Source organism: Cygnus olor, chromosome Z, assembly GCF_009769625.2.
Source record: "Cygnus olor isolate bCygOlo1 chromosome Z, bCygOlo1.pri.v2, whole genome shotgun sequence".
NCBI lineage: Eukaryota > Metazoa > Chordata > Aves > Anseriformes > Anatidae > Cygnus > Cygnus olor.
In genome coordinates, this window is record NC_049198.1 from 69,055,022 (window position 1) to 69,082,692 (window position 27,671).

Below are 27,671 nucleotides of genomic sequence, written 5' to 3' on the forward strand. Positions count from 1 at the left end.
GTGAGAAGTCATGGCAGTCTGGTGAAGTTTCCACTGACTGGAAAAGGGAAAGCATAAACCCCATCACAAAAAAAAGGGAAAAAAGGAGCATCTGGGGAACTACACGCTGGTCAGTCTCACCTCTGTGCCCAGCAAGATAATGGAGCAGATCCTCCCGGAAACGTTGCTAAGGCACATGGAAAATAAGGAGGTGATTGGTGACAGCCACCATGGCTTCACTAAGGGCAGACTTTGACTGACAAATCTGGTGGCCTTCTATGACAGGGTTCCAGCATTGGTGGGCAGGGGAAGAGCAACTGACATCATTTACCTGGCCTTGTGCAAAGCATTTGTTTGACATTGTCCTCATGATATTCTTGTCTTTGGAGAGACATGGAATTGATGGATGGACTAGTATTTGGCGGGTAAGGAATTGGCCAGATGGTTGCACTCAAAGACTTGTGGTCAACAGTTCAATGTCCAGCTGGAGATCAGTAATGAGTGGTGTTCCTCAGGGGTCAGTCCTGGGAGCAGTCCTGTGTAACATCTTTGTCAGTGACATGGACTGTGGGATTGAGCGCATCCTCAGCAAGTTTGCCATGACACCAAGCTGTGTGGTGTGGTCGACATGCTGGAGGGAAGGGATGCCATCCAGGGTGGCAGGTGGGCTTGCGTGAACATCACGGAGTTCAACAAGGCCAAGTGCAACATCCTGTATCTGGGCGGGGGCAAATCTCAAGCACAAATACAGGCTCTTCTGAAACTCTGCCTGGAGCACTGCATTCATCTTTGGGGCCTCAGTCACAAGAAGGTCATAGACGTGTTATTCAAACAAGTCCAGAGGAGGGCCACAAAGCTGATCAAAGGGCTGGAGCAGGTCTCCTGTGAAGACAGGATGAGGGAGTTGGTGGTGTTCAGACTGGAGAAGAGAAGGCTCTAGAGAGACCTTACAGCAGCCTTCCAGTACCTAAAGGGGGCCTACAGGAAAGCTGGGGGGAGACTCCTGACAGGGAGTGGAGTGCTAGGAAAGGAGTAACAGTTTAAAATTAAAAGAGGGTAGGTTTACATTTGATATAAGGAGGGAAGTCTTTACTCACAGGATGGTGAGGCACTGGAACAGGTTGCCCAGAGAAGCTGTGGATGCCTCATCCCTGGAAGTGCTCAAGACCAGGCTGGATGGGGCTTTGAGCAACCTGGTCTGGTGGGAGGTGTCCCTGCCCATGGCAGGGGGGGGGTGGAACTACATGATCTTTAAGGTCCTTTCCAATCCAAACCATTCTATGTTTTTATGGTTCTATGATAAATCTCTAAGTAGGAGAAAGGTTTATTACATCAGTGAATCCCTCTGAAGAGAAGTGCCTAGGAGAATGTTCTATCAAAAAAAAAAAAAAAAAAAAAAAAAAAAAAAAAAAGGTAAATATAGGGAAAAGAAAGGTGACAATATTTGTATTCCTTCAAGCTCTCTGGAATTTGGGAACATCCCATAGCACATTTCATCTGTTCACATTTCCTCCTCAGGCCTCTAAAGACAATGACTGAATTCCTGGGCTAAATTTTGAAAGAGACATTAGATTTTTCAGCCCAAATTAATAAACACCCTCCAAAATAACATCTTATGCTTCTAAAGTAATTTTCTTGAAAATCACCTACAGAACTGTTGCTAGACAGTGATCGTTTATTCCATAAATATTGCCTGACTTTCTTATACCAACAAGAGATATATTTGCACCAGCTGTCCTTCTTTTATATTTCTTCAGTGCATAAGACTTTCAGATATAATGCATTTTAGGAGAGTACAGCTGGATGTCTATAAAAATGAGGAAGGCTTCCCACTGACTACACCATGAAAGCCAAGGTCTTCCTAATGTTGCAACAAGCTGCCTAAAACATCATCTGTAAGTTAACAAAAAATCTGCAATTTTAGTAAAAATTCAGCACGTGTAACTGTAAAAAAAAGTAAAAATCATAGAAAAAAAATAGGATTATTCAATCCAGAAATCATAGAAAAAGATAGGATTATTCAATACAATCAGTTTAACCTTGCTCCCAGAAGTGTCAGGTGTCTACTGCCTTCAACTGAAAAAAAAAATCTGAATAAAAATGTGTCTCTTGGTGGAAGTCTTTTACAACATGACTACTATTTTCTCGTCCAGATGATTAGGAAAAAAAAATCTGGCTAATGAATGGGTGTCTAAGGAATGCATTCATATCTTCATAGCTGTTTTTGTGAATTCATTTTTCTTGAATATTTACAGAAGCTGAAGTTATAAAACAATGAGATATGTTGTCAAAAATGTGTGTGTCATTGTCAAATGACACGGAGAAGGTGAACTGACGTTAATAGAAATGCTGGTTAATATTTGCTGTTTCATATGTTATTGAAATTAATACATAAAATAAAGATGAAGTTTACTCTGTGAAAATTTCTCTGCAAAGAAAGGCTTGAGTTTTTCTAACGGCCAAACTTTAATGAGAAGGAGGGTGCTGCCTAATGTAGCTATAGAAAATTAAAAGGTCTTGCCACACAGAGTACAGACATTAGCAACAGAACAGTCAATTACTGATGAGCAGTTGAACAAAGTCTGCTAATTCTGCCAACTTAAACAATGTCATACTTCTATTTTGTTACTTCTGAGAACTCAAAAAAGAAATTTTAACTGCCAGATTTACATTTGTTCAGTCATATGTATAGCAAAGATCTATGAGATGAAAAAAAATATTTTTTTTAAAGCATTGCATTATGTTAGAAGAATCTTAAAAATACTTAGAAGGAGATGGGAAGAATGGAGAGAAGAATTTTGAAATTCTTCTTTCAAAGCTTGATTTAAAATAGCATTTTGAAATTCAGACAGTTCCTTTCAGACAACAAATCTTGTAAACAACATGGTAATGTATGTACATCAGGAAAGTAAAGGTTAAGCTAATTGTAAATTAAAAGCAAATGACTTCACTAATGTTCACCTAAATAAAAGATTGAAGAACACAAGTCATATATTTAATATATAAATATATTTTTATATATTTATCATATATATAGTTATATATGAATATATAAAAAATACCTATTACTGTGTTTCTTGAGCTAAAAGGTGAAAGAAAAGTGGGTAAAGATGACTTTTGACTATTTCTGTGCTCGCTTACTCTTCACTTGACCCCAGAAGCGACGACAATTCCAGCTTATGACTCGTCTCTTATCGCTCTCTAAACACAAGGAGAAGACAACAATATGAGGAGCTGTCTTCATTTCCTCCAAACATCACGAAATCCTTCGTTGGATGTGGAACGAGACCCAGCTAAAAGACCGGTTCTCCAAGTGTCCAAGAAGAAATATATTCTTAATTTAGCACAGATTGCATTATTTCATGCTTCCCTGTGGTCCGGTGGGATCCAAAACATCCCTTTTAAATAACTTAAACAAGAATGCTTTACATCAGCTGGATGGGGCTTTGAGCAACCTGGTCTGGCGGGAGGTGTCCCTGCCCATGGCAGGGGGGTTGGAACTACATGATCTTTAAGGTCCTTTCCAATCCAAACCATTCTATGGTTCTATGATTCTATGATTCTATGAAATACAGAGCTTGATTAACCCTTATCATACTAAAGGCAAGACAATAAGTATGGACTTACATTGTCACACACTATGATTGATTTTGTAAAATGTAGAATGAATTAGTCTTGAGACTACAAAATAAATAAATAAATAAATCAATTTTAAAAATGGACATGTCTTCCTTTCGCTGGTCAGGGGAAAAAACTTGACGATTATGAAAAACGGAATATTGTTTGAGCTTGAATATTTCATGGGGATTCAGACAGCTATGCATCTGGATACAAAGAAAGTGCTGAAACTAAAAAATAAAATAATATTTCCTTGATAAGTATGTCTTAATCCTAACAGTTGTGTAGATTTTCTACTTTAATGTATTAATACAGAAATATTGAACATCAGCTATTTATCTGAATATGAGTGAATAATGAGTGAATATGAGTGAATAATGAGTGGTTTTAGTAGGACAATAAATAATTTCTAATTTATAAAAAAGATGAATTGATCTGTCAGGGATTTTACTTAGTTTAGTTTTGGTTTGGTTTGGTTTTAACTTAAAGGGTAACCATAAAAGTGCACACAGTTATATATATGAACAAAGGAGACATACTACAGAAAGTACATCATTGTTTTTAAAAATTGCTGGTGTTCAGTTTTCATGAAGTGACACCTCCAAAATACAGTGAATTACATCTGTAAGTATATCATAGGAGTAAATGTAAACAATGAAATCTTACTACTAAGAGGCTGATGACAAAAGATACCTAGTCAATCTATACTGGCAAATAGTGTGAGCTATTACTCTAAGTTCTAGTTTCTGAATATTGTACTTGAAGTAGATATTTAATTAAGCTGAATGCCATTTGATTAGTTAATTGCTGGTACACTCCTGCTTGATCAGAATGTAAGACCTTTGTTGTTGCTTTTTTTGTTGTGTTTGTGCAATATTGGTGTCAATAAACAGACATAATGAGGTAAACATCTCAGTGTTACATATCCTGTCTGTAGTTAAAATAGCTAATACTGACTTACTTATTAGCATATTTTATACGTTTACTTTTTATTTCTTCTTAATTATGCCTATATGCTGTTGTTGCCCCATAATGCTTAGCAATGCACTAATGCAGAATAGAGCACTGTAGCTTTGCCATAGAATTTAGTGTATATAAAAATGAGAGACAGCACCCAGGAAATGGACATAATATGTAACCAGAACACTTTAACGTCAAGAGGGAAAAAAAAAAAAAAAAAAAAGCTATTTTCCATAGATATCTGGCATCACCGTTTCATATCTAAAATTAAATATTTTGGACAAACAAACAAAGAAAAAATCAGCTTTGCTTTAGACAAACACCCTGAATTCTGACACTCTTGCACAAGTACAGTAAAACAGAATCTGGGAGACAGCATGCTGCACGTGCACAGGATGCAGCTGTAGGAATAAGAGGAATGTGCATGAGCCAAAAAGGCCATGACTTTCCTATGAATGCCTGAGGTGAGCTTGCATTGGGTCTCTATTTTCCCTTAAATGTTGCTTCCACATATGCCACCACAAGGCAGACACGTGAAATAAAGATAAAAGCTCTGGGGAGAAGTATCCCCCAGATAATAGCATGAAGGCCTTTGTGAAGATAAAATGGAACATCAGTGGTTTAACATGCTTCTCAGGCTTTCAGGCTGCAGTGGCTTTTCTTCCCCGAGGCAAGGACAACTTATGTAGCCATTATATCGGTGTTATTCACGTTTTTTTTTTTATTTATTTATTTTATTTTTTATGGGAATCACTGATTTATTCTAAGCTTTTGTAAAGAAAAAGAGACAATTTAATCTTTTTCTGTGTCTGGTTTAACTACAGGAGGGTGGATTAGTTGTGAACATCTTTCAAAAGCTGGAAGCTCTGGAATTTTGAAGTAAACATCTTTATGGTTTTTATATTGTAAAATTGCTGTGCATGGGTATTGCAAAAGAAATCAGTGTAAAATACTGCCCATCACAATGCCCTCTGTGCTAGTTATGTGAAAGGAGTTCATTTCAGACTTGCCGCTGTGATTTGCACAACAAGCAGAATAACTTTTTACTTTCTAAGAAACTATTTTTATCTCTGTGAACAAAGTCCTTTACATAATTTTGATGGGCAATAACAGTGCACACCCACAGAGAAAATAAATTCTCTATCCGTGACTGAGGAAAGTAAGAAAAGGAATTTGAGACTCATTAAAATCACTAACTACCTCTACTACATTCAGGACAAAATTAAAGTCTTGCATTTTTGCTAGTCATTCCTAATTTCTCTTTCAGGAGAATGCAGCTAGTAGTCTGCTAAACCTGTGCTTGGTGTTAATAAAGAAAGAAAGAATTTCTTCCTTCCTCTGTGAGACCTGGGTATTTGACTGAAAAATGTCATCTTGTAACTTGGAAAGATGCATGCTCTGTGAATACTGCACTACAAAGGCCTGGAAAGGAAAGGCCTGGAAAGGCCTGGAAAGACCTGGAAAGGCAAGGCAAAGCAAAGCAAGGCAAGGCAAGGAAAAAGGCAAGGCAAGGCAAGGAAAAAGAAAAGGAAAAATGAAAGGAAAAAAGAAAGGAAAAAGGAAAGTCTTCCCATCCATGTTTCCATACTGTTTTTGAAAGATGACCGTGAAACATTCAGTGGCTACTTGTAAGAGAATAAACACCTTAGAAACACTGGGTTTGTAATGAAGTCATTATGATAGTTATGAAGAGTGTTTTGTTCTAATGTACCCCCTAACAGCTGTATAAAACTCTGAATACCCGAGAGAGACATTGTTAATATAACTTTAATACCTATAGGCAAAATTATTTTTTTCTTAGTGTAAATTTCATTCACTTAGAATTTTCAACATGGATCCCACTAGGAATTGCAGGTGGCTCAAAATACCAAATCACAGAACCATTTAGGTTGGGTGGGACCTCTTGTGATCATCTATTCCTACCACACTGCTCAAGAAAAGTCAGCTAAAGCAGGTTGGCCAGGGCTGTTTCTAGCTGGGGTTTGAATATCTTCAGTGGTGGTGACTTCACAACCTCTCTGGGCTACCTACTCTGGTTGGACCACCCTCACTGCCCACTTAATGAACTAGTACTTTCTTAGCTTCTCTGTGAGAATCTCACTGGAGAGACAGTGTCAAAGGCTCTACTAAAGTTGAGGTAAAGAACACTCACTGTCCTCCTCATCATCACAAAGATGACTCCTGACCTACTCCAAGGCAGAGCTCTGTGTATCCCTGATGCTTTTTCACAGAGAGGCTCACCCCTGCTTCATGCCTTGCCAGCTTCTGTTCTAAAATACCCATGTTCTCCTATCACAATGCTCCAGGCATTTTCTCTTTTTGCAGGTGGGTAGTTCCAAGAAAGTTACATTTGAATTTCGCTTGAAAATACCATGCCTGACTTACAAGTTGATATATTTGGATGTTTCCATTATGTTCTGAATATAACCTCAGACAAAGTCTCAGAACTTGATTTGAGGAAAATATCTTAGGATAAAGTTCAGGCTGCCATTTCTGATATTGAAATCTCTGAATGACTTCGACATGATGGATCTTTGAGCAATCTGGTTTAGTGGAAGGTATTCCTGCCCATAGTGGTGGGGTAGAATTAGCTGATCTTTAAGGTCCTTTCCAAACCAAACCATTTTATTAAGTATATGTGGCGAGGATTTGGTAGCAGGGAGGCTGCAGGGGTGGCATTTGTGAGGAGTCCAAAAGCTGCCCCATGTCAGAAAAGAACCAGTTCCAGACAAATCAAAAACAGCCCAGCCACTGGTCAGAGGTGGGTCAGTGACCAATGTTGGTTGCTCCTCTGTGAGAGCATGTTTAGGAAAGGGAAAAAAAACTGCTGGGCAACAGCAGCTGGGAGAGAGGGGTGAGAGCCAGCCCTGCAGCCCCCAAGGGCAGTGCGGCAGGAGGGCAGGAGGTGCCCCAGGCAGGCAGCAGCAGTTCCCCTGCGGCCTGTGGAGAGGCCCCTAGTGGAGCAGGCTGTCCCCCTGCAGCCCATGGGTCCCACATGGAGCAGATCTCCACGCTGCAGCCCATGGAGGAGCCCCCGGTGGAGCAGGTGGATGTGGCCTGGAGGAGGCTGCGGCCCATGGAGAGCCCCCGCAGGAGCAGGCCCCGGGCTGGAGCTGCAGCCCGTGGAGAGGAGCCCACGCAGGAGCGGGGGGTCTGGGGGGAGCTGCCGCCCGTGGGGGACCCGTGCTGGAACAGTTTGCTCCTGGGGGACGGATGGACCCCATGGTATGGAGCCGTGTGGGAGCAGTTCCTGAAGAGCACCCAGGATCAGTTTGGGAAGGACAGCATCCCATGGGAGGGACCCCACGTGGAGCAGGGGCAGGGAGTGACCATGAAGGAGCGGCAGAGTTGAAGCATCAGGGACTGACCACAGCCCATATTCCCCATTCCCCTGTGCCTCTTGGTGGGGAGGACGTAGAAGAGGGTAGATAGGGGGAAGGTGTTTGTAGTTTGCATTTAGTTCTCACTGCTCTAGTCTGCTAGTGATAGGCAATAAATGACATTAATCTCCCTATGCTGCTATGCTGAATTGGTTTTGCCCATGAAGATGATTGTTGAGTGATCTCCCTGTCCTTATCACAACTTTTGAGCCCATCCCATTGTATTTTCTCTTCCTTTTCCTCTGGGGGAGGGAAGGGGGGGCAGTGAGAGAGTGGCTGTGGTGTTCAGGTGCCCAGCTGGGTAAAACCACCACAACCATTCTATGATTCTATGATTCAGTGAAGTGTAAAAGTTATATCATTTCATGAATCCTTTTATCTTAACTCAAACATTTTGAATATAAAATGTTGAGAAATGTTTTTTATTAAAAAAAATGTGGCAAAAATAAATTTTTTGGAGCTTTAGACCAAATCTGTCATGTTCTTAAAGGCTGAGCGTCCTTTATGAAAAGTTCAGCAAGTTAGGCACAGTTAATCTCTCCTAATAATGTGTGTAAAATATGGGATATGAGCAATTGTTTAGATTTTGTATTTATCTTCACACAGAAACTGTGGGTAAATATATTTCCCTTCTGCAACTTTCTGAAAGCTGCTCTGTGAGTGAATTTGATAGGCTTAGCTAGTGAATACATAAGTTAGAATGATTTGAAAAATTGCTTCTGCAGAACAATAGGCAATTTCACTACCTCATTTAGAGAATAGTCAGCAGCTTCTGTCCATTATGTAAAACAATCAGAAACTCAGATTCTTTACCAAATAGGCTATAAAATAACTTATTTAGCAAATGAAATCTAATTTCATTTGCTCACTTTGCAAAATAAGGTACCATGTGTTGTTTAAAGATGTGTTTAAAATAGTCTAGTAGAGATAATATAAATCTCAGAAAATTTCCTAAAGGAAATATGCGGCCATTTCTACTAAATCACCATAAACTATTCATTTTTATATAAAGTAATGTTTGTGATTTATTTCTTTCTTCTCTTCCTTATAATAAACTTCAGTATGCACTGACAATCAATTTCCCCAGATATTTTAATTTCTATGGTCTATCTGTGCGCATTATTTCAGGCATTATATAGGTATTTGCATATCAGTTTTACTACTTTTTTGCTACTGAATGCAGAGATGTAGAAATGTGGCATACATTTTCCTTCTTGCACTCTTTAATCAAATTCTTATCTCTGTATGTATTTTTATTCATCAGCAAGGCAGGGTGACATTCTAGACAGTCCTAAGTGATGACAAGGACAAGACAGATGTGTATAGCTATACCAGTGACAAAGTATGGACTGGTGGACAGGGTAGAGCTGTAAACAAAGGCATATCTAGGTGAAAATTTAAACATGTGCTCATTTACTTGCATATACCACATAAATCTGCAGTGTCCGGGCTGGTCATATGACAGCAACTGCCCAATATCTGTCTGCTAACCCATTTGCATCCCTACATTAGTGCCAGAATGACAACGGGTGAGCTTTTATTGCCGAAGACCTGTCATTTGCTGAAATGGGTAGCAGTAATCTGGGGTTTCTTGTAGCAATTGTGCATGGAGAATACATGAAATCCTTTGTTAGCAACATGTTCTGTGATGTGATTGTCTTCCCCACTGGGAACTGAAGTAAATGAGATGGTCCTCTTGTCTCCAACAGCCTTCCAATGATGGATTGATACCTTTTCAGACCTATACTGTGTGTCTTCTGCAGCCCAGTGAAAGGTTGTCCCTAGCCTAATTTTAAAGAAAATGACACTTATGCAGTTGTGTTGGGCAGATAGGCCTTAGAAATACCAAGTTCAGAAATAGCAAGTTCCACCAAGCTTTGGTCTGTGTGGAGCTGACTGAAGGTTAGAGACACAAAACTTGCTCCACCAAAACAAAGTCTGTAAGGACACCTACTGGCACACCAAGAAGCTCACCCACTGTGCAGATATAGCCCCAGCCACAGTGGGGACATACAGAGAGGTAAGCAGGTCTATAAAGTGGGTTTACAGGGGGTCTGTAAAGTTGCTCAACAGGAGACCAAAATGATCTATGGAGAAGTGGAGTAGAATGTATGAAGATTTTCTGGTACAGGCTATGGAATATGAACTCAAATCCTCTGAAATACAAGCTTGGTTAGTCCTGCTGTTCTTGAAATGAACTTTGCCTTCAATATTTTGTTAAAGCTTTGCCACTTGGGGTTTTATTCGAAGATGCTCTAAGTGATTAACTGAATTCTAATTTCTTAGAAGAGGTTAAAATTGCTCTCATAGTAACAAATATTTCAATTATTTCAAAAGGAGAAAAAAAATCTTTTTGCTTTAGCTTTGAAATATGTAAAAGTATATTTCTATTGCCTTTTTTTTTTTTTTTTTTTTTCCTAGATTGTGTTTTATGAAATGCTTTGCCAGATATTAAGGAAAGTTCTCTTCAGAAAGTCATAAAAGTAATGCAATGTTAGACTTCAAGGTCAGGCTTAAGAGTCTTTTTTGTTTGTTCTTATAACCTTCTGTTTTTAAAATTAGTTGCTATTATTGTATTGCAGTGACAAAAGAGGGCTAAACCTTGGATATTACTCTCCCCATTATTCTCAAAAGGGATCATTTCAGATAGACCATCCACAGACAATTTTCTACTAAGCTAAAACCTTCTCTTACTAACTTAATTCTCCACTGAAATTCTACTGACTTCAGGGTATCTACATTTGATTTGTGCTAATTATGGTTACATTTGTAATTTTGCCATGTGTCTGCTGAAGCTTTCAGCCGCTTTGGGTGAGGTCTAACTTACAGGTGGTGATTTGTGATTGTGCTGCCAGCATCATATGCCAGTAAACAGCATGTTCTTTCTGAACTATAGCAGCAGCATGGCCCAGGCATCACACTAGCTGCTCTTACAGATCTGCAGAATGAAGATGAACAATATAATGGAGCATGTGTTCCTGAGTAGGATTACGTGGAGCTTTCTATTCATGCAATAGAATATTGTGGTCATCTGTCCCAATGTGAAAAAAGAGTGTATATGTAGCCGTCTTTACGTAGTTATTAGACATACTTCATTTCTGTTCCCTCATTCTCTGTTGACAGTTCTTATGACAATATTTATTGTAGCAACAACAATCTCCCCTTCGACATCTAATATTTTTCTCCACATCTCTTTAGAACTTCTTCCCCTTGACCTGCAGGAGTTGTCAGAAATCCCCGAGGCTTTGTACAAACCTCCATTCTTTCAATTTTACTCTCCAAAGTCCATTTACCATTTAGCCTGTCTTGCGTCATCTGCAAAGCTCTTATTAACTTTCATAATTTTAGATTTATTTTTGAATTTCTCAGCTTGACTTTCTACATCTTCTGTATGTTTATCTAGTAGTTATCTAGTGCTTTTATTAAATAAATGGCATCTTGTGGCTAAAGTACTGGATGAGGATATCTGGACTTTGTTTCCATTTCTACCAAGAAGCTTATCTGAAATCTTTTATGTTCTAGTATGCTAGCTGTAAAATGAGGAAACGAGTTCCCCTCATTTACAGACATTATGTGAAGTATGCTTCACTAATGGCTGTGATGAAATTATTGGATGACAGTGAAGTGCCATTATCAATCTTTTGACTTCACTTTCAAAACATATTAGGCTCTTCACAACCATTTAATGAAAAAATGTTAGTATTCTGATTGCCTGATCCATTGGAAGACCTTGTTTTTCACTGCTTAAACTTTGTAGTACTTCAGCGATTTGGATCAAAATATTTAGATTAATACCCCAAGCTATATGATCAAATAAATAAATAAATAAATAAATAAATAAATAAATAAATAAATAATCTAGGGAGCTAGGAAGACTACTGTATTTTGACCAGTAATAATAATAAGAACAATAAATAATCTAAGAACTTCTTCTCTGGGGGTGACAACTTTGTGTTTGTTATTTCCTCCAGGTTTGAAGAGCTTAATCTTACAGCTTTAATGTGTTCTTTTTACATAGTTCTTTTAATGTGCAATAGAAATGAAAGTTCCGAATTAGCAAAATGATATCTCTGCTCTACCAAATGCATTAAAATGAACAAATGTCAGTAATTCCTTATCAGTAAATGGTTTCCAAGCTGTAGAATGGAGAACAATATAGAACAAATAAGACAGGGCACATAGTGGGCAATAATACTGTGCATACACATTATTTTAATAAATGTTTCCTATTAATATGGATACTTAGCAGTACTTTTAAAGTGTTGTTTTTTTTTTTCCAACAAACAGAAAGTCTTTTTGATTCCGTGTTGTTCTAATATTTGATAACCACATTAGTTACAGGAAGATTTTAACAGAAAGAAATTGTTGCATGTGACCAGAAGGATCCTAAAGTCAGATCTGTCAGTGCTTAATAACAGTAGAGCAGAGAAATTTCTTTACAATGTGTAATACTAGTCCACCTAGGTCTGAAAGTGCTTGTGAAGAAAGGAAAGTATTATTAATTAGGGGCACTGTTACAAAGACATAAAGTATTTTGCCCACATTTTTCTGCCCATTAGGCTAATGTGAGAGAGAGAATTCTTTTAACTTTTATCTACTGTACTGTTTGCTGGATCCTGGTGCCAGATACAGTTAATTTTTATGCTTTTGCAAAAGTTGAGTAACATTTGTAAATAGTGAAAACCACTTTTTAGTTTTACCCAAACATAGCAAAAATTAAAGTGTTGCTTTTTTTGTTTGTTTGTTTATTTGTTTTTTTCTAAAAAAGCTTGTGACAGCCCTGACTGATAGTATTTACATGTTCAGCCTCAGGTTTTCTGTACTTCAAATTAAAATTTACAAAATTCAGCCAGCTGGTGAAAAAGAAGATGAAAAATGATAAGGGATGCTTTGCAGAAAATGGTTTAAAAAGATTTTTTTGCTAACAGTGGTGATTAATGGTTAATAAACAACTAAAATTAAATGTATGTCTAGAGAATGTGAAAAGCTAAATCTAAAATCAACCGTGATGCAAGCATGAAGATGAGAGAATGAATCCATGTTGTCTCTGAACTTGCTGAAGATAGTCACTGAGTATTATGTATGCATAGTCATAGTCTTTTTGCAACATGATCACACCATGTTTGACCGCATGAGTTCCTGGTCCAGTTTTAAATGCTATTGCAGTGAATATTAATAGTACAATCTTAACAATCTTCTTCAGTTAACCCAAGTTAGTACAAGTCATAGTTATTGTCCATAGTATACTATTTCCAGACTGGTAAATCGAGGAAGAATTGAGGAACTCATGATTGCGGAGTAATTTCCTAAGGTGACTAGGAAAATTAAACTAATATTCACATTTTGAAGAAAATGTACAATAATGAAGAAGCTTTCAGGGTGGAGTGTAGCTACACTACCTAAGCGTTCCCTAGGCCTCTAACCCTAGATGCTATCGCACTGGGGGGACCTGGTGTGCTGACTCTAAGGAACAGTATGGAGTGTAGAGCAGACTGGAAACACCGTAGCTAGGCTCTGTGACAAGAGGGGGACTCGACTGTTCTTGTGCACCCCGAGACCAATAAACTGTACTTTTGCTACGCTGAGTCAATGACCTGTCATGTTTTTGACAAAATGCTGTACTCTAGCAAACTTTTGCTTATTATAATATCATTATAATACCAAAACACACCTCTGTCCCCAAAACTACCTGTCTCCAAGGTGCAACCACCCCTCACTGAGCATGCACTCTGAATTTCTCAGAGCCTATACCTTTAAATGAAAGCGAGAAAACTTTTTATCAATCATAACCAAGATACGTATGACTAGAGTCACTCAAGCTCCGCCTAAAAGAAAATAATATAAATTGGCTTAAGAGGAAGGGGATGTGATGGAAGACACTATCGTAACTTCTGGGATCAGTCAATGGACTGAGTCTCTCTTCCCCCCCCCCCCCCCCACCCCCCCCCCCCCCCAAACTTGGGACGCCTTTGGGTAAGATTTGAACACTGGTTATACCAAATGCCTCCCTGGGAAACTTAGAAATCCCTATAGAGTCTTTGTGCCTTTTAAAGTGTTAATAGCCAGGCTGTGTACCTGTGTATTTCATTCATGCCAGCTTGCTTTTGCAGACAATTTATTGCTGGCAATCCAAAGAACCTGTGTACCTGTTGCTGTATTAATTTGCTCTTAATTGCATTGTTCCTAGCCGTGATATTTCTCACTGAATATGACTAGAGTGAGGGCGTGTTAAGGTGTTGGTGAATCTGTGACCGTGATAGTTCAGTGCCCTGAATCCGACTGGACCCGTAACGGTTAATTGGCTACCCCCCTTAACGTGACAGTGACAAAAACACTTCTCAGGAGTATTTCAGATCTATTTTCCGTACTGATTACATGAATCTTTAAAGTCTTTCCATATATCAATTATAAAAGAAAAAAAGAGAGAGAAAACAATGGAGTTTGGGGTGGGTCTCTTCTCTCAAACTAGTGATAGGACTAGAGGGAATGGCTTCAAGTTGCACTAGGGGAAGTTTAGGTTGGAAATTAGGAGAAATTTCTTTGGAAATTTGGCATTGGAATGGGTTTCCCAGGGAGGTGGTGGAGTCACCATCCCTGAGGACCACCTCCCTGAGGGTGTTTAAGAAAATATTTGATGTGTTGCTGAGGAAAAAGGTTTAGTGGGTAATATTTGTGGTAGGGGATGAACCAGATGATCTTGGAGGTCTTTTCCAACCTTTATGATTCTATGATTCTATGTATAGTATTTTTCACAGGAGTAGTAAGATTATTTATGGATGGGAACATAATTGTGGGTAGGCAGAAAAATATTTACAGCATTAAAATAAATAACATCCATGGTTAAGCAACACAACCAAATTATGTCTGCAAATGACTAAAAAAGATGTTAAGAATTTTTAAGTCAGTCTGAAGAAAGGTATAGACTATCTTTGCGTTGTTTGTGTCAGATCAGGTTGCAACTCACTGTCCACTAAGTTAGATTTCACATCACTCACAATAATTTTTTGTTTGTTTGTTTTGTTTGTAATATATTTTAATTCACTTCTATCATTTGATTCCTCACTGAACTGGCTTTTCAATCTGTCCTCATATCTTTTCTTTTTTTATGTGACTCTTAAAACATACATGTGTAACAGTTCACAAGATATGCTTATTTCCTGCTGCTTACATGTGATGGCAAAAAAAATCTAGAGTGTGATATAAAAATTTGGAAAGGGTATTGGGATGAATTATGGGGCACCTGCAATGTCTCTGTCTTATTGATACTCTAAAAAATCTCTGTTTTTGAATGTGATTAGATAAAAATTAAAATTCAAAAGCTCTTTAAATACATTTTACATTCTAATTATATGATTTATGGCAGGGAATATGATTTCGTAGTGACTGAAAAAGATTTCACCAAGTCAGACAAAAAGGAATATATCAGAATTTCCCTTCTCTATAAGCCAGGAAATTCACAGAGAATTTCCTATAATATCTAGAAGTCTTTACTAACCAGACATAGGTTGCCCGTGGTTTTCCTCTATTTGATTAGCCTTTTGAAATATTTCACCTACATGTGAAGCAGAACTGTTCTGAATTTTATTAAGGTAAATCCAGTGCACCCTTGCTATATATTACAGCATAACATATTAAGAATCCTAGTCAGCACCCTAACAAAGTATGCATACTTGCCTTCCAGGCTATATCTAGTGATTTAGGATCTTTTATAAAACACCTCCTTTGTGTCTGCAGTTAGGTACAGATGTTTCCAGTCTAGGTTGTTGTAAACTCAGTTCTGTTTAAATGTTTACATGTGTATGTTCACATAATTTACACTTCAATTCAGAAATACAGTTGTAATTTGATGCCTTTCCGTGTACACTATAATGCTTCAAAATAGATGAAAATCAGAGAATAAGCATGAAGTTCTTAAAACAAAAGCTATACACTCAGATGCATCCTGGAGCTAAAATGATCACAAAAGCTTGCAAACAGTCAATTGGAATAACCTAATCTCGAGTTAACAAAAACTATTTATAAACAGTTCAAACCCTCTCTTGACAAGCAAGAATATGAAGATGTTGATCTTTTGTAAATAATAAGAATTCTGTGAAACAATGAAAATACTTGTTCATGAAACACATAAGTTTTGGGTGTAATGTGGAAATTGTGGCCTGAAGCTCAGTAGCCTGAGTTAAACAGTACATTAGATACGATGAACTTTATGATTTTTTAATTTTTAAGTGGCTAAATCTAGCAGAACTCTTTGTAGATGTCTGCATGTGTAGCAGGGCATCAATAAACTTCATGATGAGCGTATGCAATATTGCTTCAGCTGTTGCTTATTGGCTAATTGTATTGGATTCTTCCCTATAATCTGATGTAGATATTAGGATTTTCCTCTTCTAGGCAACAAAGTATATGTGTACTTACAGATGGATTAGTATAAGAAAAGTGTACAATCTATTAAAAAAAAAAAAAAAGAAAAGAGACAAGAAGGACAGAGGACAGTCTAAGAAGCAGAGCAATGAAGTTCCACGCTTAAACATATATAAAATGTTATAGCCCAAATGGGGATTACCATTTAGTTCATGTAGTCTGTATCACCTCTAATTTCCCTTGAAATTGTCCTAGAACTCATCATATCTGTGCATGAAACAGGTGATAAATGTAATTTATTATGTTGCAAGTAAAAGTTGAAAAGATTGTCCTGAGATTTTAATAATTTCAAGAATTTGTCTTTTTATTTTTTATTTTTAATTAATCTTCTATAGGGATAGCAATATGATTTGAAGCTCATAAACATCTCAGAGAAATAAATATTTTTGGAATGGATTCAAACCCTCTAGCTTTGGGGGCTAGAAATGTAGGTGTCAGAAGTGCTCATAATAACCAAATGGAGTCCTGGACTGCTGCTAGACTGTTGCCCAGGTGTTTGTTCCTGGGTATTCCTGCAATCCAATTAATCTAAAGTGATCACTGTTTCCTTGTTTCACAGTGAAAACTGGAACCTGTGGGCAGGCATCTATCAGTCATGACCTGTGGTGCCAGACTGCCCTCCTTTCCTGGTTGTATCTTAGGCATGAAGCAAAAGCAGATACAAATACGAAGAGAACAGCTGCTCCATTTGGAGGGCAATATGGCACACTTTAATAATTACATTACCTATTGGCTCTAAAACCTGTTTATGCACAGATGAGTCACATGTTAAAAAAATATTAATAAAATAAATTATCTTTTGTTATCACTGCTCTGTTTTGTTCAGGAGTGTGTCAACTAGTATACTTCAGATTTTCCTTCAAAATATCAGAAATTTAGTTTCATTTGTAATTCCTTTTCATTCTCCATTGACAAGAATTCCAGGGCTAACAACAACCTGGCCTCTAGTTTTCTGGGAAGAATACATATCCCTGTTCTAAAATCCCTGCATTGTTTTAAGGTATTAAGACTCCTTTCAAATATTAAGTTTTTATATTTTTTCAAATTTTACATTGTTAAACTTTGGTAATGTAAATACAATAAATGTAGATAAAACAAAACAAAACATAACAAAACAAAATAAAAGGAGCTGTACATTTATAAAGAGCTTATTATGTACTTTGCCTTTTTTTGCTGCACATTTTTCATGCCCTGGAAGACAAGATCTCTAGAGTCTACAAGTTTTTCTTTTGTTCCTCCATACTTTTTTCATATATCACTATGTTTTCCATTATGCATATCATACTCTGGGGCCGTATAAGACCCTTGTAACAAATATTCTTTGTAAACATTAACAGTACTCTCACCCTAGTATTCTTTCCAGCCTGTTTAGCCTGCTTACAGAAAAGGAGATCCAACCTGAATTGTAGGAATTTTCTTTCTGGGCAAATCCTGATGATTTACCTAAGTAAAGGCGGAAATGATAGTGGCATAACAAAGTGACAAATTTTGATCTACCTCTGCACAGTCGCTTCAAATCTATGTGATGAAGATACTTTCTGTATGAAAAAGGAAAAATTCTACCAATGCGACAGATAGATATTATATATATAGATAAACTGCCAGAACATTGTCAAATGTCATCATCAATTTCGGTCTTTTATATGTAGGCTTTAAATCTTTTGACATTCAAATAAATATCTCTGGTATAATCAGGTTTGTTTTGTTTTGTTTTGTTTTGTTTTAGGGGGGGGGGCTGTGGCTAGGAGTAGAGTGAGTGGTAGACTAGTTGAGGAAATGCATGGTCCTTGCAACAGATAAATCCCCTTTGTAAAATGCTATTGATTTACAAAGATAACAAGAGCTTTTTTTATTATTATTACAGTTAATTTTATGAATACTATATTATACTTGTATGGATTGAGGCAAAGAAGTCACAGACAAGATTGTGAACAAATGCTAAAATGTAAAATCATATTTGAAATAAATGCACAATTGTGTATGAATCTGTTTCCACTTAATCCATTATTATCAATTTTATCTTTGTTAAGAGGGAAGGCTAACAAAAAACATCAAAAACAAACAAACAAAAAAACCAACGTATATCACAGAGGTAAGAACCAAATTTTCTGCAATGGGTTTGCTCTTAAATAATACTTATGTACTGAGCAGATGATCTCAGAAGAAGGGTTACTGTTATCATGAGAATGAGAAAGCTGACAGCCATGTACAACAAGCACATTTGAACACTGGCAAAATTAATTGACCTTGTCATGTATGATGCCCAGCTGCTGCACAAAAGAAATTTAAATGAAAACATTAAGTCCCATTTTCTTAATCAAAGAACAATCCAAAAAATCCCCTCAAATAAACGTATGAGCTTTGCAGCTTCAAAGGAAAACTCTGACTTAATTTCAATAATTTATTTTTAGATTTTATCAAACATAAATAAAAATATATATATTAAAAGTATATTGCCTTTATTTTTAAGCTGCACAGTCAACAGATCATTTAATTTAAGGCAGTAAGCTACTGAATGGATAAGGTTAATTTTTTTTCCATGAAATGTGGAATATGAACATAGAGAATTGAGAAGAAGATGGATGAAGGAGCTGCCAGAGATAACTACCATCATGCAAGAAACGACTCTAAGACAATGAATTTATATACATATAAATTCATACACTAAAAAAAGTAATATATGTATATATAATTAAGTTAATGTTTGTTATATACATATACATATATGTATATGTATTACTTTTGAAAATATAAAATTCAGAGAATAACAAGGTTATAAGAAACCTGTAATATGGATTTGTCAAGACAAACCCTGTCTAAGCAATTTGGTTCTCTTCTAGTATAAAACGATTGTTTTACCTAATAAGAAATAATTAGTTGATAAGATATATTTTTACTGAAGTAAGAACCTTGCATAACAAGGGAATTTATGATCCAAATGAAATTGCTATAGAACCGGAGAACAGCCGAATGAAAAGTTATAGTCAGACAAAAAAAATTAATGAGTTGCTATCAACCTGAAAAGAAGGAATAATGATCTTTCTGTGTTAAATTTGCACCTATTCATTATTATCTTAAAAGGTATAGTAGACTTCTACATCAGAAGTGGAGAGAATTACAAAGACTTTGGGTCTCATTAGAATGAAAAAATGAGCTTAATAATGTGGAGAAATTCTCCAAAATTCAATGAAGACATTTATTAAAGGAAGTGTAAAGTGTAAAGTGCTTCTGTACAATAGAAAGACGCCTTCATTAGGAGGCAGAGGAAGGTAGATAGGTAGCAATAGCTGGAGTCCTAGCATGGTCCAGAAATTTAATATGAGCCAAAAGGGTGATAAAAAAAGTCACCTGGAAGTAAAGATTGTAGAACTTACCTGGAAGAAAAAAACTCCATAATAAAATAAATAAAGAACTCTCTAACATAAATAAAATAACTCTCTAACAGATTGTAATTTTGCAAAGCAAACTGTATTTCCAGGAACAGGAAATACTGCTTCATCAGCATACTGCTGTATAATTATAAAACAAATTACAGGTACGATAGCTTTTGGCAGATGGTATTTTATCTTTTGTCAAACTGTCTTCTGAAACAGTGACATAATTCAAAAGATCAGTGAAGCAACACAGGCAGAAAAATATACCCATAATATACCCATGCAAACAGAAATCAAGAGCAAGATAAAAATCACATTTTGAAAGCAATATTCCTCAGGAGAAAGTGGGTGGTAAGTCACTGTCCTGTGACATTTTCCTCCTTTAGTCCTAATAGATTTTATATATATCTGTGAACATCTACGTGTGTAATTTTACCTCCTCCAAAGACACACACATAGTATACCTTCAGAGATTTGTGCCCTCACTGTTACACACTTGCACACACCCTGCTTCACATGCTTCAGCATGCACTACTATCCACACATCTTCACAGCTGCAGTTTCAGCTGTGCTAGGTCAGAAGATTCTTCCAGGTGTGCTAAGTGATACTTAACAGAAGTTGGTTAGTCCATATCTTGAAAAAATAGCTTTTTTCCAAACTGTGAATTCTATGTACTGACTATTTTTGAATGTTATTATTTTGATAGGAGAAACAGATAATTGCATCCTTTCTAAGTGCACTTTTGTGAGAAGACTAGATAGCTAGATCATCCATAGGCAAATTTGCAAGTGAATAAAGCTACCTCAACCTTTGCTTATTACTAAAAACTTCAAAAATCTAGTAGTTTCTTAATGAATTTCTGGGCCAAAATTCCAGCCACAAAGATTGCAGAGTTTGGTCCACATTTTCTTGTTAGTCTGCACACCATTGATAGATATATATTGTCTGAAGTTTTCAAGTGGAGGATGAGGAATTCATCGTAAAGTAGTGCTTAAATTAATTTTAGCAACTAGTTTCACTTAAGTATTAACAAGCCCTTGTTTCTGTGTCAAAGCAAATTCCTGGTAAGAGTTTGCTTTCAAATACTCCAGCTTTTAAATCATACTTTAAAAACAAGCAAACAAACAAGCAAACAACAACAATAAAAAACCACCAGTCTGCTTTGCCATCTATTGCAATATAAGTGTAAAAGTATTGTGGTCAAAAGAAAAGCTGTCTTGTCTCTAATTTGTCTTTGGTGATTGTAAATTTGTTTTAGAGTAAGAGTAGTGCTTGTAAAAATGTTCACTTTTGTAATGTTTTTATGTTATTGTGACTTTTAAAAGTGGAAATAGTAGAGCTGAATTTCAAATTATATTTTTAAGGTGTGGATAAGGCTTTTAGGAAATTAATTAAAAAAATGTTTTATTGGGTCTTTTTTTCTTTCTTTTTTTTTTTTTTTTTTTTTTTTTGGGGTGTGGATTACTTGCTTTTCCTTCCGATTAAGAGAGTTTTTGGTTTTTTTTTGCTTTACCTAAAAAGTTACAGAGGAATAATGATATACCTATTTTGTTTAACATACTAGACAAACACAAATAAATAAAAAAGAAAAGAAAGTTAGGATACATTTTTATTTCACATTAATATCTGGTTAAAAGTTAAAAACAATGGTCAAATCATGATGTATGCTCTACTTATATAGGGTCAGACTTTCACACTGATGCTGGACTGGAAGAGCTCTGAATTGTTGCACTGTGTTTGGGGACAGAGAAGGATTCAGGGAAGAAGTGTAAGAATTTCAGACACATTATTAAGTGTACTCTAGCTATTTCTATGGCCTTTGGTCAGACATTATGAATACCATGGGCAAAAGTCTGCAGGGTCCTATTTCTGGTATTCTCTGTCTCCTCTACAGGTTTGTCTTTGGTTATCGCTCCTAGTCTACTTAGCACAAAAGAAGATCCAATGAATGAATGTTCTACAGCAGGGAAAAATTCAATTTCTTAGAGAAAGAAGTTCATTTCTCTCAGGATGATCAATTTTATCAGCGGTTGTAGGGTTGTTATTCTGCAGGCAAGTATTTCTTGCTGCTGGGAAACAAACCATGGTGAATAATCAGGGAAGTCTCAGGTGACAGGTTGGGAAGGTGCATCATGTATGGGTTTCATGCATGGGTTTGGAAGGATCATCAGGAGAAACAGTCTTGATTTTCTAATTGAGAAGACATCTTTTTGCATAGTGTCTATGATATGTCTATATCAAATGAGAAGCTGCAGTCTGTGCTTTTGTGTGATACTTTCAAGCCATCTAGCTCAAACACTCTGAAATATCTTCCTTGCTTTTTGTGCTGAACTAATTGCAACTGATCAATTTCTGTTTTAGATGGGAAAGCTAATTTCTAGTGTCTTATTTTGCACAAACAAAAGCAAACACAAAGTTCTCATATAGTATATTGGCTTGTCTAGATTAATTTCATAAAGATTTATGTTCTGGGTGGTTAACTTTGCAGATTCATCATTTTCATGCTCAAAACTGTAGTCATCAGATCTCAGAAGACTGCAGGTCTTCTGTAAGTCATGTCTCCTGAATGTAGAGTGTGTTTGCTTTGAATATATACATATATATATATATATATTTTTTTTTTTTTTTCCGAGCTTAGGAAATTGTATTCAGGTTTCATAAGCATTTTTCCTGTCTGTGAACTGTCTGTGACTATAAGCAACAGGAAACTAGTAATTTTTACAGAGTAATTTTTAGCTTAGTATTTTTTTAATGCAAAAGGATGATCCTCTCATTAAGGTTTCTAAACAAAAAAATGGATAAAGAAAATCATATTAAAGACATCCTTTTCCCGAAAGGAAGTTCTAGACTGTCTTTATTTATTTATTCATTTTTAAACCTAAGTCACATAGAAACTAAGGATTAATAGCACGTATGCTATAGCACCTTGTACAAATGACTAACATACTAACATATAATACAGTAATTGGATGATAGCTAATAGTTGTTTGAATTTAATTATAGGAAATATAAAATTAATGTTGCCTTTTTTGAGCATCCAACTGATGTATGAACTAATTTTACTAAAAACCTTTTAAGTTTATGACTATAATCTATTTAATTATCCTTTGAAAAACATCGAGAAATGTTAATGTCTCTGAAAGAGCAAATGCAGAACACACCCTTTGATTTCTTAAGACTTATCTCCTTTCAAAATTGAAGGGGAAATTTCTGTCAAGTTCAATGCAAACTCATCTGTCTCTTCCCTTATTTCTAAAGTTGAAGAAATGCAAAACTTCTAATCCAATGTGATAGAAAACAGTGGTGGACAGGAGGGTTTTGCACTCTAATACTTAGATCTACATCATAAAACAGAAGAGAAACCATATTCTCAACATTTTATGTGCCAGCTTATTTGGACCCTAAAGAAACTCTCCCTATGTCTACTAAATAAGACAAAGAATGCTTTTATGGGTAAAGCACATAACTTTCTTGATGACATCGGTTTTCATCCCAAAACACATTCATAGCATAGAATTAACTGTCATAATTGATACCATTACAAGACAAGGTGACAAGTTGGAGAACAGCTCTAAAGTTTCTGTATTTTTCTTTCATAAAGGGTTTTCATAAGTGATGATTAAGGATGGAAAGAAAGCTTTCATCTTTCTACAAGGTAACTTTTTTTTCAGGACATCCTATATGGTTTGGTTTGGCATCACAGAAGATATGTGAAAATCTGGAAGTTAAGTAAGATCTGATATGAAAACCTATTTTGAGATGCAGTTTTAATGTTTAGTTTTCATACGTACTATTTCTTCCCATGAATGTGATGAAGAATGTGATGAAGTCCTTGATTTCAAGGACTTGTTAAACATGAATGTGAAAGGTGTGGTTGACATCTTGTCAACAAAGATGTTAAATACCACTAAAGAAGATAATCAAGTAGGAATCTCATTTATTCACTAACAGTACTGTACAGTTTTGCAGTCTGTAACAAGTGAGATGGTAACTTTCACCACTTAAGGAAGGAAAGCAGTGACAGATACATATACAAGCTGAATGAGAGCTGTTCAGGAAAGGAGAGTTTCACTGGTGAGATAAAGTACATTTCGTTACAAACATACAAGAAGATCTGGATAGTAAATAATACATTTAAATAGTAAACATTAAAACACTATCAGAATATGAGATTAACAACTATTACCTAAGCACATAACAGGTATTTTAGCCAGCATTGAGATGTGCTTTTGAATTGCATTGTATTACTAGTCAAAGGTGAACCCTCGCAGTTAATTGATCTAATAATAGCTGATTTAAGCTTATTTAATCTTTATTTGTGTGACAGTACCAAGAAGAAAATATGGTAGGTAAGACACCACCATTGAAAGTATGGAGGGAAAAGGATAGAAATACCGAATGGAAAACTATATTTTTAGACCCCAGTATTACTCTCCAGGACTTTATTTATCTAATCCACAATGTCAATCACCCTAAACCCATGCACTGCCCGCTTTTAGCTGACTTCAAAATCATAGAATCATAGAATCATTAAGGTTGGAAAAGACCTTCAAGAACATGTGGTCCAACCATCTCCCTGCCACCAATATTACCCACTGAACAATTTCCCTAAGCACCACATCCAACCTTCCTTTAAACACCCCTAGGGACAGTGACCCCACCCCCTCCCCGGGCAACACATTCCAATGCTTAGCTACACTTTCTGAGAAGAAATTCCTCTTAATTTCCAACCTGAACCTCTCCTGGTGCAACTTAAGGCCATTCCCTCTTGTTCTATTGCTAGTTACATGCAAGAACAGGCCAGTCCCCAGCTCCCCACACCTTCCTTTCAGGTAGTTATAGAGAGCAGTAAGCTCTCCCCTAAGCCTCCTCTTTTCCAGACTAAACAACCCCAGTTCCCTCAGCTGTTCCTCATAAGACTTGTGTTCCAGACCCTTTACCAGCTTCTTAGCCCTTCTCTGGACATGCTCCAGGGACTTGATGTCCTTCTTGTATTGAGGGGTCCAAAACTGAATACTGTAGCGGAGGTGTAGCCTCACCAGAGCAGAGTACAGGGGGATGATCACCTCGCCTGGTCCTGCTGGCCTCCTTACTCCTGATACTAGACAGGATGTCATTGGACTGGATGAGAAGCAACGGACACAAACTGAAGCACAGGATCTTCTGACTCAATATTGGGGCACTTCTTTACTGTGAGGATGACAGAGCACTGGAACAGGTTGCCCAGAGAGGCTGTGGAGTCTCCTTCTCTGATGGTATTCAAAACTGATGCCATCCTGCGCAATGTGCTTTAGGTGATCCTCCTCAGCAGAGGAGTTGGACTAGATGATCTTCAGAGGTCCCTTCCAACCCCACCCAGTCTGTGATTTTGTGGCCTTCTTGGCCACTCAGGCACACTGCTGGCTTATGTTCAGGTGAGCATTAACCAACAGCCCCAGATCCTTTTCCTCTGCACAGCTTTCCAGCCATTCTCCTCCAAGCCTGTAGTGCTGCATGGAGTTGTTATGACCAAAATGCAGGACCTGACACTTAGCCATGTTGAACCTCATCACACTGGCTTCTGCCCATCAAACCAACCTTTCCAGGTCCCTCTGCTAGGCCTTCCTACCCTCTGGCAGATCAACACTTCCCCCCAACTTGGTGTTGCTTGCAAACTTACTGAGGGTGCACTCAATTCCCTCATCCAAATCATCAATAAAGATATTAAAGAGGATGGGCCCCCACACTGACCCCTGGGGAACACCACTCATGACTGGTCACCAGCTGGATTTCATTCCACTCACCACCACCCTCTGGGCCCAGCCGTCCAGCCAGTTTTTAACCCAGCAAAGAGTGTACCTGCCCAAGCCACGGGCTGCCAGCTTCTCCAGGAGAATACTATGGGAGATCGTGTCAAAGTCCTTGAAGACTAGGTAGACTATGTCAACAGCCTCTCCCTCATCCACCTGGCGGGTCACCCGCTCATGGAAGAAGATGGGTTGGTCAGGCAGAATGGCAGGACCTACCTTTCATGAACTCATGCTGACTGGGCCTGATCCCCTTTTGTCTTGCACATGCTGTGTGATTGCATGCAAGATGACCTGTTCCATCACCTTTCTTGGCACTGAGGTCAGGCAGACAGGCCTGTAGTTCCCCGGATCCTCCTTATGACCCTTCTTATAGATGGGCATCACATTAGTAAGTCTCCAGTCATGTGGGACCTTTCCATTTGACAATGACTGCTAACAGATGATGGAAAGTGGCTTGGCAGCTACGTTTGCCAGCATCCTCAGCACCCTTGGGGTGGATCCCATCTGAACCAATGGACTTGTGACAGTCCAGGTGGAATAGCAGGTCACAGTAACTGTTGCCACCTGAATTGTAGAGGATTTATTCTCTTCCCCATTCCAAACTTCCAGGTCTGGAGGCTGAGTAACCCAATGATAACTGGTCTGACTATTAAAGACAGATAGGCATAAAGACAGACAGAAAAGGTTTCAGCCTTTTCTTTATCCTCAGTAGTCATGTTCACCAATATATCCAGTAAAAGATGGAGATTCTACTTGGCCCTCCTTTTACTATTAATATATTTATAAAAATATTTTTTGTTATTCGTTACCATAGTGGCCAGGTTGACCTCATTCTGGGCTTCAGCATTTCTAATTTTTTCCCTGCATATACTAGCAACTTCCTTGTGCTCTCCTTGAGTTGCCTGTCCCTTCTTACACTGGACATAAACTCCCTTTTTCTCCCAGGCACTCAGCAAAGGTTCCTTGTTCAACCACGCCGGCCTTCTTTCCCACCAGCTTATCTTACAGCACATGGGGACATCCTGCTTCTGTGCCCTGAAGGCTTCCTTCTTGAGGAGTGTCCAGGCTTCCTAGACTCCTCTGCCCTTCAGGACTGACTCCCAAGGTACCTTGCCTACCAGTGTCCTGAGCAGTTCAACATCTACTCTCCAGAAGTCCAAGGTAGCAGTTTTGATGCTGACTTCACTAAGAATAGAGAACTCTACCATTTCGTGGTCACTCAGCCCAAAAGAGCTCCAGACCACCACATCTCCCACCAGTCTTTCTCTGTTCATGAACAGTAGGTCTAGTGGGGCACCCCCATGGGCTCACTAACCAGCTGAGTCAGGAAGCTGTCTTCCACGCACTCCAGGAACCTCCTAGGCTGCTTCCTCTGAGCTGTATTGTATTTCCAGCATATATCCAGGAAGTTGATGTTCCCCATGAGAACAAGTGCTGGCAATTGCTTGACTTCTGCCAGCTGCTTGCAGAATGCCTCATCCATCCCTTCATCCTGGTTTGGTGGTGTGTAACAGACCCCCATCAGGATATCCTCCTTATTGGCCTTCACCCTGATCCTTAGCCACAGGGATCCTTATCCAGAGGCATGATGCTGCAAATGGATGCTTAAAAGTCCATGCAATTTTTGTGCAGATCTGGGGCTATTTGGGCAGGTGTGTGGTCAGAGTTGCTGTGCAAGTGCTGGCAGCAGCCACTGCTATGTTGGTCTGACCTCTAGGCACAGCTGTCTGCATGCCATCTTACTCATGGTTGTTGCCTGCATCACCTGTCCTCTGTTTTTTGTTTATGGGAAGGTGAAAATCTGAACTGCAAACAATCCCTGGCCATTTCTGTCCATAGTACTTAATGAGACCAATGCATTCATTCTGAAGAAATTTACATTTTTGATTCTTAAGTATAAATATTCAGGTATGCAATAAATTGTATCAAACATCTTAAAAGCTTTCTGTCTTCTGATGAGTAGTGGATATTCTGGAATGAAAATTAGTTGTACGGAAAATGAAAAAGCATGATTTTTAAATTATATTTATTTTAATGTATGTTAAGGGAGAAGGTTGATGATATAGATCGTGTTTCAAGAAGCACAGAATTCCCAATCCAGCAGTAGTAAATTGCTCGCAGAGGTGGCTGACATCCTTCTTGTTCCAGT